The 7,430-nt window shown below is 35.7% G+C and overlaps 1 protein-coding gene across 4 annotated transcripts in view; it reads right to left on the bottom strand.

Annotated features, from left to right (window-relative positions):
• The window catches only part of LOC111628856 (sn1-specific diacylglycerol lipase beta-like), a 54,555-nt gene that overhangs the window by 24,639 nt on the left and 22,486 nt on the right, over window positions 1-7,430 (bottom strand). Inside the window, exon 1 of one of the 4 annotated variants that reach the window (XM_023372714.1) lies at window positions 5,156-5,481. The exons of the other annotated variants lie outside the window; for them this stretch is intronic. The gene's annotated coding sequence lies outside the window, so the exon portion shown is untranslated. Of the gene's footprint in view, window positions 1-5,155; window positions 5,482-7,430 lie in introns of those variants that run through there. 4 annotated transcript variants of the gene reach the window in all.

The following is a 7,430-nucleotide window of genomic DNA, read 5'->3' as shown; positions in this document are numbered from 1 at the left end:
TGTGGAATAAGAATGGCTTTGACAATTTAGCTGGCAAAAGACACGAAAAATCGTCGATTCTTTCGTATTTGAAGCAATTTGGAAATCGAAGCGGAATAGAATTTAACATTAGTAAATAATATAAAATAAATATTGAAAATTATAACGAGATAGTTACAGTTTATAGATATATTATATCTAAATAAATAGATGTTATATGTTTTTATCAAAGCAATAATTGGCATTTAGAGGGCAAAGGAAACCTATTGAAACTAATAACAGAGGTAATTATATTGAACTTGTTTATTTATTAAGTGCGTCAGATAAATAATCTATTAAAAATACATTTAAAGAAAGAATTAACTGATTGCCTCTGGAAGTCAGCTTCTTATAGAAACACAGCTTCCCTATCATCAAATGTCACGGCACGCCCCTGTTAAACATGCTTCAGCAGTTAATTCTACAATTTCGTCACTTATTTCATTTTTATACTTCTCTAGAAATAATTTTGCTCTTGAAACTATATTCTCTTCATCCATTTTATTAATTTTCCATAAAACTTCAAAAAAATTGAAAATTAAAGAAATTGCTTGAAATTGACGAGTAACTATCTATTATTGAATTGATAATTTTGTTAAAAACATTTAAATGAAAATATTCTTCAGCAGATTTTTGGTCTTTTAATTGATGATTTATTTCAAATTCTGGAGTGATTTCATTTTCAGTTGCAATTTTTTTACATTTATCAAGAACAGACTTCCATGTTTTCTAAAGTTGTTCTACATCTTTAATTGGGTTCTCAATATTATCTTTTTCTACATCCAATGCTGCTTTACGAGATTCGATAATGAGATTTGCTTGATGTAACAACACTAGTATTTCCAGCCAAACTGTAGACATAAGAACACATTCAAATTTTGACAGGTATTTTATAAAAGCAGGAATCTGTGTATGTGCATCAATTGAGTAAGGGCCACCTTTCTGTTCTATTGGCCCCATCGGTTTTGATTTGTAATCGGTCTCGGTCCTGTTCCTCCTACGTGGAGGGCCGTACATTCTGTAAACTACTTCTCAACCCGCCAATTGGGTTCTGGTACCTGCTTTGTATCCAGGCCACAAGGGTCTGGCACTCACGGTCTCTCTGGCAAATTATGTATAGGTTAATAATCTTACTCTGTGTCGGGACAATTTTCTGATATCTGTCACTGTAGACAAATTTGTAACACCTTGTTTATTCCTTTTATTATTCGGCCCCGGTGCTGGTCTTTATGGGATCCCTCCCTCCTCCCTTCAAACACTTTATCCCACCCCGCTCTCTCCATACCCTTCCCCCCCTCTTTAGGCTATGCCAAAGGCTCGGCCATATCTATCTTCACAAAATCTTCACAATATGTGCATCAATGGGAAGTCTTCCTAAATCTATTTCATTCAAAGCAGATTGCAAAGATTTCAAATTTCAAGCCACTGGTTTCACAGCTTCTAGCCTTGCTGACCATCTTGTTTTTAAAATATCATGTAAGAAATAGCATGTTAAATGTTTTTTTAAAACCTCTCATCTTCTTGGACTTCCACTAAAGAAATTAAAAATTTGCTGGACAGTACCAAAAAAAGTTATTGATTCTTTGCAAGATTCTGCAGAATCCACTCTGACAAGATTTAAAATATGGTTTCCACAATCAGAGAATGTACAATTGCTATTTTCATGCAAAAAAATTGCTTGCACACCATTATATTTTCCTGCCAAATTGGCTCTGTTGTCATAGGCTTGTCCCAGACAGTTTTTAAAATTCAATTTTAAAAACTGAACAGGTGTCATTCTCTGTTTTTATGCCATTTTTACTGGGGGAAGTGGGATTCAGAGATGGAGGAAGAAGTAACTTTTTAATATGGATGTGTGTAGTGATTGGCCAGAAGAACATCCCCTCCAGCCAGGGTTGGTCAGGGTGATATACTAGCCAATCAAGAACTGGCTTGTATCTCTATGACTCCTCCTACAGAAATTTAGAATTTAATTTTAGAAATGTTAAAATTTAGCAAATCACTGCCTTCTCCATTTTTTGTCTAACATATTAAGTTGCCTAGTTGAGGTCCCTACTATTGCGAGGCCTGGGGCAGCTGTCCCTCCCTCTGATAGGCCCTGCCTATAGTGGAGAGTCCTTGGAAACAACTGGAAGTTTAGACATCCTTCCTCCAGTTCTCAACTTTTGGACACTTGGCAAGAGTGCCAAAACGAGTGGTGGCTAAAGCTTTGATCAGAGTATCAAAACAAGAGCATTAGCCTAACATTTGACATTCAGTGAAAACATCAGATGAGAGCAAGTTGGAAGGTGACCTTTTACCTTTTATACTAACTTTCTATCCAACAGCATCATTGGAATATCACGCCATGCTTCTGACATGAGAAGGAAGTCAGGCGGTTTTGCGGATAGTCAAGTGAGATACCGTACTCAAACTATCACTATAGGAGGAACTAAATTGTTATTCTCTATGAATCTGAAAAAGTAAAAAACTGATAATTTTTCTATCAAGTTTAAATTGAATTAATTTCAACAATATTTTAACAAAATATCTCCCTTAACTCCAGATTCTCACAATTTTATTAAATAATTTAGAATACTCTGGAAGAAATGAATCAGTCCGGAGCTTAAAAACTATTAACTGAATTAAATTTATGTTTACGATTTAGTGCTTCTTTGGATACTACACTTGTATTAAACAATCTCACCACAAAAAAACCTTAAAATGCAGTGATATCTTTTTATTCTTCTAACTTAAAAGGTATTACTGCATTTTAAGGTTTTTTGTGGTATGATTACTATTTAGTTAAGTCCAATATTCAAAGGTTAATCACGGGCCGCATAAATTGATTAAGCAGGCCATATGTTGGCTATGCCTAATCTAGACTTTCAGTGGGTACACTACATCCAATTAAATTAGCTTCAGCTTTTTATTTCTTTTTGCAAATCGGCTCAACACTTTTTGGCTGTAATTTTCTGGGGAGGGGGCACCAGGTTAACTGGGGGGGCATGCCCACCTATGCCCCTTCTTGGCTACGCCCATGTGCACAACATTGAGAAGCATGTTGTCATGAAATTTTTGTTCCCACGGAGGAAAGGAGCACATGGGATTCACTCTAAAACGCTAAAAACTCTAGGTCAGGACTGATCTTCCTCCATAATAGTGAATAAATAAGACACACATTTCCAAACTGGTCATTTTTGAAATATCAAACAAGTTACTCCCTGGATGGCCTATTTCAGCAACAACAGATAAAAATATGGATAAAATTACTGATCTAATTCTTAAAGACCATTGCATTTTATTCAGGGTAATTGACAAAATTTTGTTATTTTCCACAAAAGGGTTTCCCACATAATGTTCTCAACATGCAAAAGCTATTTGCAAAATGGATTCTAACACTTCTCAATTTAGACCAGAAGTGGAATTGCATAATCGCCACCAAAGCCTTTTGGAACATTGTATTGCTGTTGCTAAGGATTTTGCAGCCTGATTAGTAACAATGGGTGAAATGTGGCTTCTTCACTACAGTCCTGAGACAAAGGAACAATCAAAGGAATGGTGTCATAGAGGCTCTTCCTGACCAAAGATGTTTTGTGTCCAGAAATCAGCCAGAAAAATCACAATTTTTATGTTCTGGAACAAGTATGGTCATTTTAATAAAGTATCTGCCAAAGAACCAGGGAACCAATGCCATTTTTTAAATCTCTACTGGATGAATTGCAAGCGACTTTAAAGGAAAAATAACACAGAAAACTAAATGAAGGAAAGCTCTTTCAGCAAGACAATGCCTCACCCAGAAAGCCCTCCAAACCATGCAAAAAAATCAAAAATTATTTATGTTTCAAATTGTTGGATCATCTAGCCTATTCACTGGATTTTGCTGTCTTGGATTATCATTATCATCTCTTGCATGCTTTAAAGAAACATCTTTAAAGCATGCAAGAGATGATTTCTTTAAAGAATAGTGTAGGTAATAAAATAAACTCAGTATTTTTAAACAAAATATAGGATTATACAATTGCAAACTTTGTATAAGATTTATTTAAGATTTTTCTACTGAATCTTAAATATTTGTTTCTAGTCTTGGTCTTTAACGGTCTAGAAATAACAGAAAACTTTATATAAACAAAACCAAAGTTCATAAAAACAAATACAAAATTTATATATAAACATCTCAAATCCCAATACAGTAGACCCGCTATAACACAGGTTCATATAGTTCAGATTCCTATACAACAGCAAAAAAATTGCGACAGTATTCGTACAAGCACGCTAAAAAAACTCGTATAATTCGGTAAAATGTCATCGCTGACTCATGTCGCAACAGGATTGGTCGAATCTAGACCAATAGCAGATTTTGTACAAACCGTTGAGTTTAAACGAGCGGCGGACCTACTAAAAACCACTTATTATTTAACGGCCATAAAAATTATATTTATATTAATGATGTCTCCAAAGTTCAGTGAATTTTTCGCAAAAAAAAATCATTTATTGGGACGCACGCGAGCGCCATTTGATGACAAGCTCCGCGACGAAAACGAGCTTAAGCAATGGCGTCGTCGAACGGTGCACGCTCGGTAAGTAATCCTACAATTTTCTGTTTATAGCGTAGTTTATATGGATTATTCCCAAAAACTATATGTGTTTCGGAAATGTTGAGTCGAATTAGTCTAAAATTGATTAATTTTATGGAAGAAAACCTTTCAAACAGCCGTAGTCCCTAAATTGCACACGTGTTGGGGCTGCGATTGGCTCGTGTATTTAAGTGACTCGTAAAACACGGAATTCATATAAAACTGAACGTATCTACCGTGTTATAGGGAGGGGGTCGACTGTACTTTATAATGAAACCAAACAATTACCAGATTTAAATTGAGCTATTCTACCTCCACTATTAATAATTAAATGCTAAGTAATTTGATACTAAAAATAGGTATTAGGCACCATTTTTATTAAATTTAATAATTACAATTAAATTAATATTTATTAAATAATTTAGAATATTTTGGAAGAAAAGAATTGGAACAGAGCAGGACTTGAATCCACAACTGCCGCTTACCATGCAGATGTGTAGCCAGTTATGCTACCTGGACCTCCATCCAATCCCTCCCTTCCAGAAATATTTAATTTGGATATAAATATCCTTGTTACTTACAGCAACAACTGAAGATGACTTCAGTGTCCATGGCCTATAATCATCCACTATGGCAGTCAGCTGGCCATTACTTCATCTCAGTTTGGTGAAGAAATGGCTGGTTTCCCAGTTTAAATCCAGTAATCATTTGGTTTCATTATAAAATATCAGGCTTCGAGATGTTTATATATGTATATATAATCATACCGTGGTGAAGTGATGACTAACCAAGTTCCATAGTAGGTAATTATAAATAATTACAGTGAGGGTTTTTATGCTAACAGAATATCAGCTTAACCCTACATATTTACAAAAACGAATGGTACTGATGGGCACTCCTCGTCAAAGGTGAAATGTTAATTTCAATGATAGTTACCTAAAAGAAAAATGTGAATGACAGTCTTGTCTTCAGGATGACTAAACTGGATATAGATATTAGTGTTGTAACGAATAGTATATTCGGCCTCAGGCCAAATACCAAATATTCGGCCAAACTATTCGGCTCAATTAATGCACGTACGAAAGTTGGCGCGCAAACCGCATTATGGCAAGGATCCTGCTCTCTATTGGCCCGCTGTCACTACGCTTCGCCAATCGCATTAATTCTTGGCAGTTGTAGCGGACAGACAAAAGTGTCATGGAAGTATGTGATAAATGATGATATCAAATGTGGATAACAATGAAATGACCTACACGTGCAAATAACGGAAAAACAACAGAGAAGGACCACGAAAATGTGAAAATAAATATGAAATTGAGTTGATAGCATAATCGAACAAGTCGAGGCAGCTTATTGGCGCGAAATTCGCAGCCGTCAATGCCAAACAATTGTTGTCATAGACTTCGGAAAGCTAAATGCTTGTAATGAAAGTCACTTAGCGTGCACGGGCGAAAGCCTGGGGCCGTTCGGGCTATCAAGCTGTCTCGAATCTGTGAAATCATAACTGCGACTTATATCGACGTCCTATTTGTCTCTTTTCTCCGTTATCACCAGGCTGAGTCACGTAATTGTAAAATGGGAACTCTACGACGGAAAAGTGACGAATCGAAAGTATCGTGAGCGCGTATTGTGATGTATGCACATGCATACGTGGATTAGAGCGATAGAGGAAAGAGAAAGGGAAGAGCAAAGACGAGCGCTTAAAAAGGATAGGCAGGGTCAGACCCTCAGATGTGCGAGGATTCTCCAACGATAGACGTGTACGTGTGCTGATCTTTGTAATTATAAATTGTGAATACATGTGACTAATATTATTTTCTTTTTTATTTTGTGCATGTTACAAGTTATAAATAAATATAAACAAACAACACTAACTCGATAACATTAAATCTAAATACCAAAACGATTAATTTACTGTGTTTTTGTTATTTATTACCCCTGTTTTTAGGTATTCGGTCGAATAGTGATTAAATATTCGGTATTCGGCCGAATAGTGAAAAATAGGCCGAATACCGAATAGTAACCGAATATTCGTTACATCACTAATAGATATGTTTTTGCATCATATGAATGATAACCCTTAACTTAGACTAATTAAGTGAATCTAGAGCTCATTTCTTAGATCTCAATATCGTCTTTCATAACTATATACTAACTAGCATATATCAGAAACTGAACCACCTCCCACTGTTCAAATCAGCTAACTTTAGTGATTCTTATTACTACAGTAGAGCATCGATTATCCGACCCCCGATTAACCGTCACATCGATTACCCGACCGTTCTAGTTCGCAAATTTCAAATGTCTGCTAGTGATGTGGCAATACAATATTTGGCTATGTCTCGGCTACTTTAATATTATTTTTGTTAAATTTTTGCGTGTTTTAGCTAGCAACACCAGCTCGACCATTGAAGGGAGGCCAGTATTTAAACAAGATTTAATTTTCTAATTATGAGTGGTTGTTTGTTTTGTGAGCAATAAATAATTTAAAAATAATTTTTAACGATACAATAGTGACAATTATTATTTAAAATTTGTTAGGCTTAACACAGGGATGCACAACCTTTTGTGAAGAAGGGCCAAATTAGGATTAAGTTTACTGACTGGGGGCCGGACCTCCAAGCGATTAATGCGATGGCTGAGATTGGATGCTGGCGGCAATCTTCTTGATGTCTGGTGTAATGGCAGATGTTGAAACAACCAGCAGATTTTCCAAATTCTCATTGGTTAACCTGTTCCGTGTTTTGCACTTGTTTAAATTCATAAGCGAAAACGCTTGTTCGCATACATAGGTACTGCCAAACATGCTTGCACAAAATCGAGCATTGTCTTTCAGTTTTGGAAATGATGTATCTG

The sequence above is a fragment of the Centruroides sculpturatus genome, unplaced genomic scaffold, assembly GCF_000671375.1.
Source record: "Centruroides sculpturatus isolate CEXI.00-Female unplaced genomic scaffold, Cexi_2.0 scaffold527, whole genome shotgun sequence".
NCBI classification, from domain to species: Eukaryota; Metazoa; Arthropoda; class Arachnida; order Scorpiones; family Buthidae; genus Centruroides; species Centruroides sculpturatus.
The sequence above is the reverse complement of the archived record's forward strand: the minus strand, read 5'-3'. Positions and strand labels throughout refer to the sequence as shown.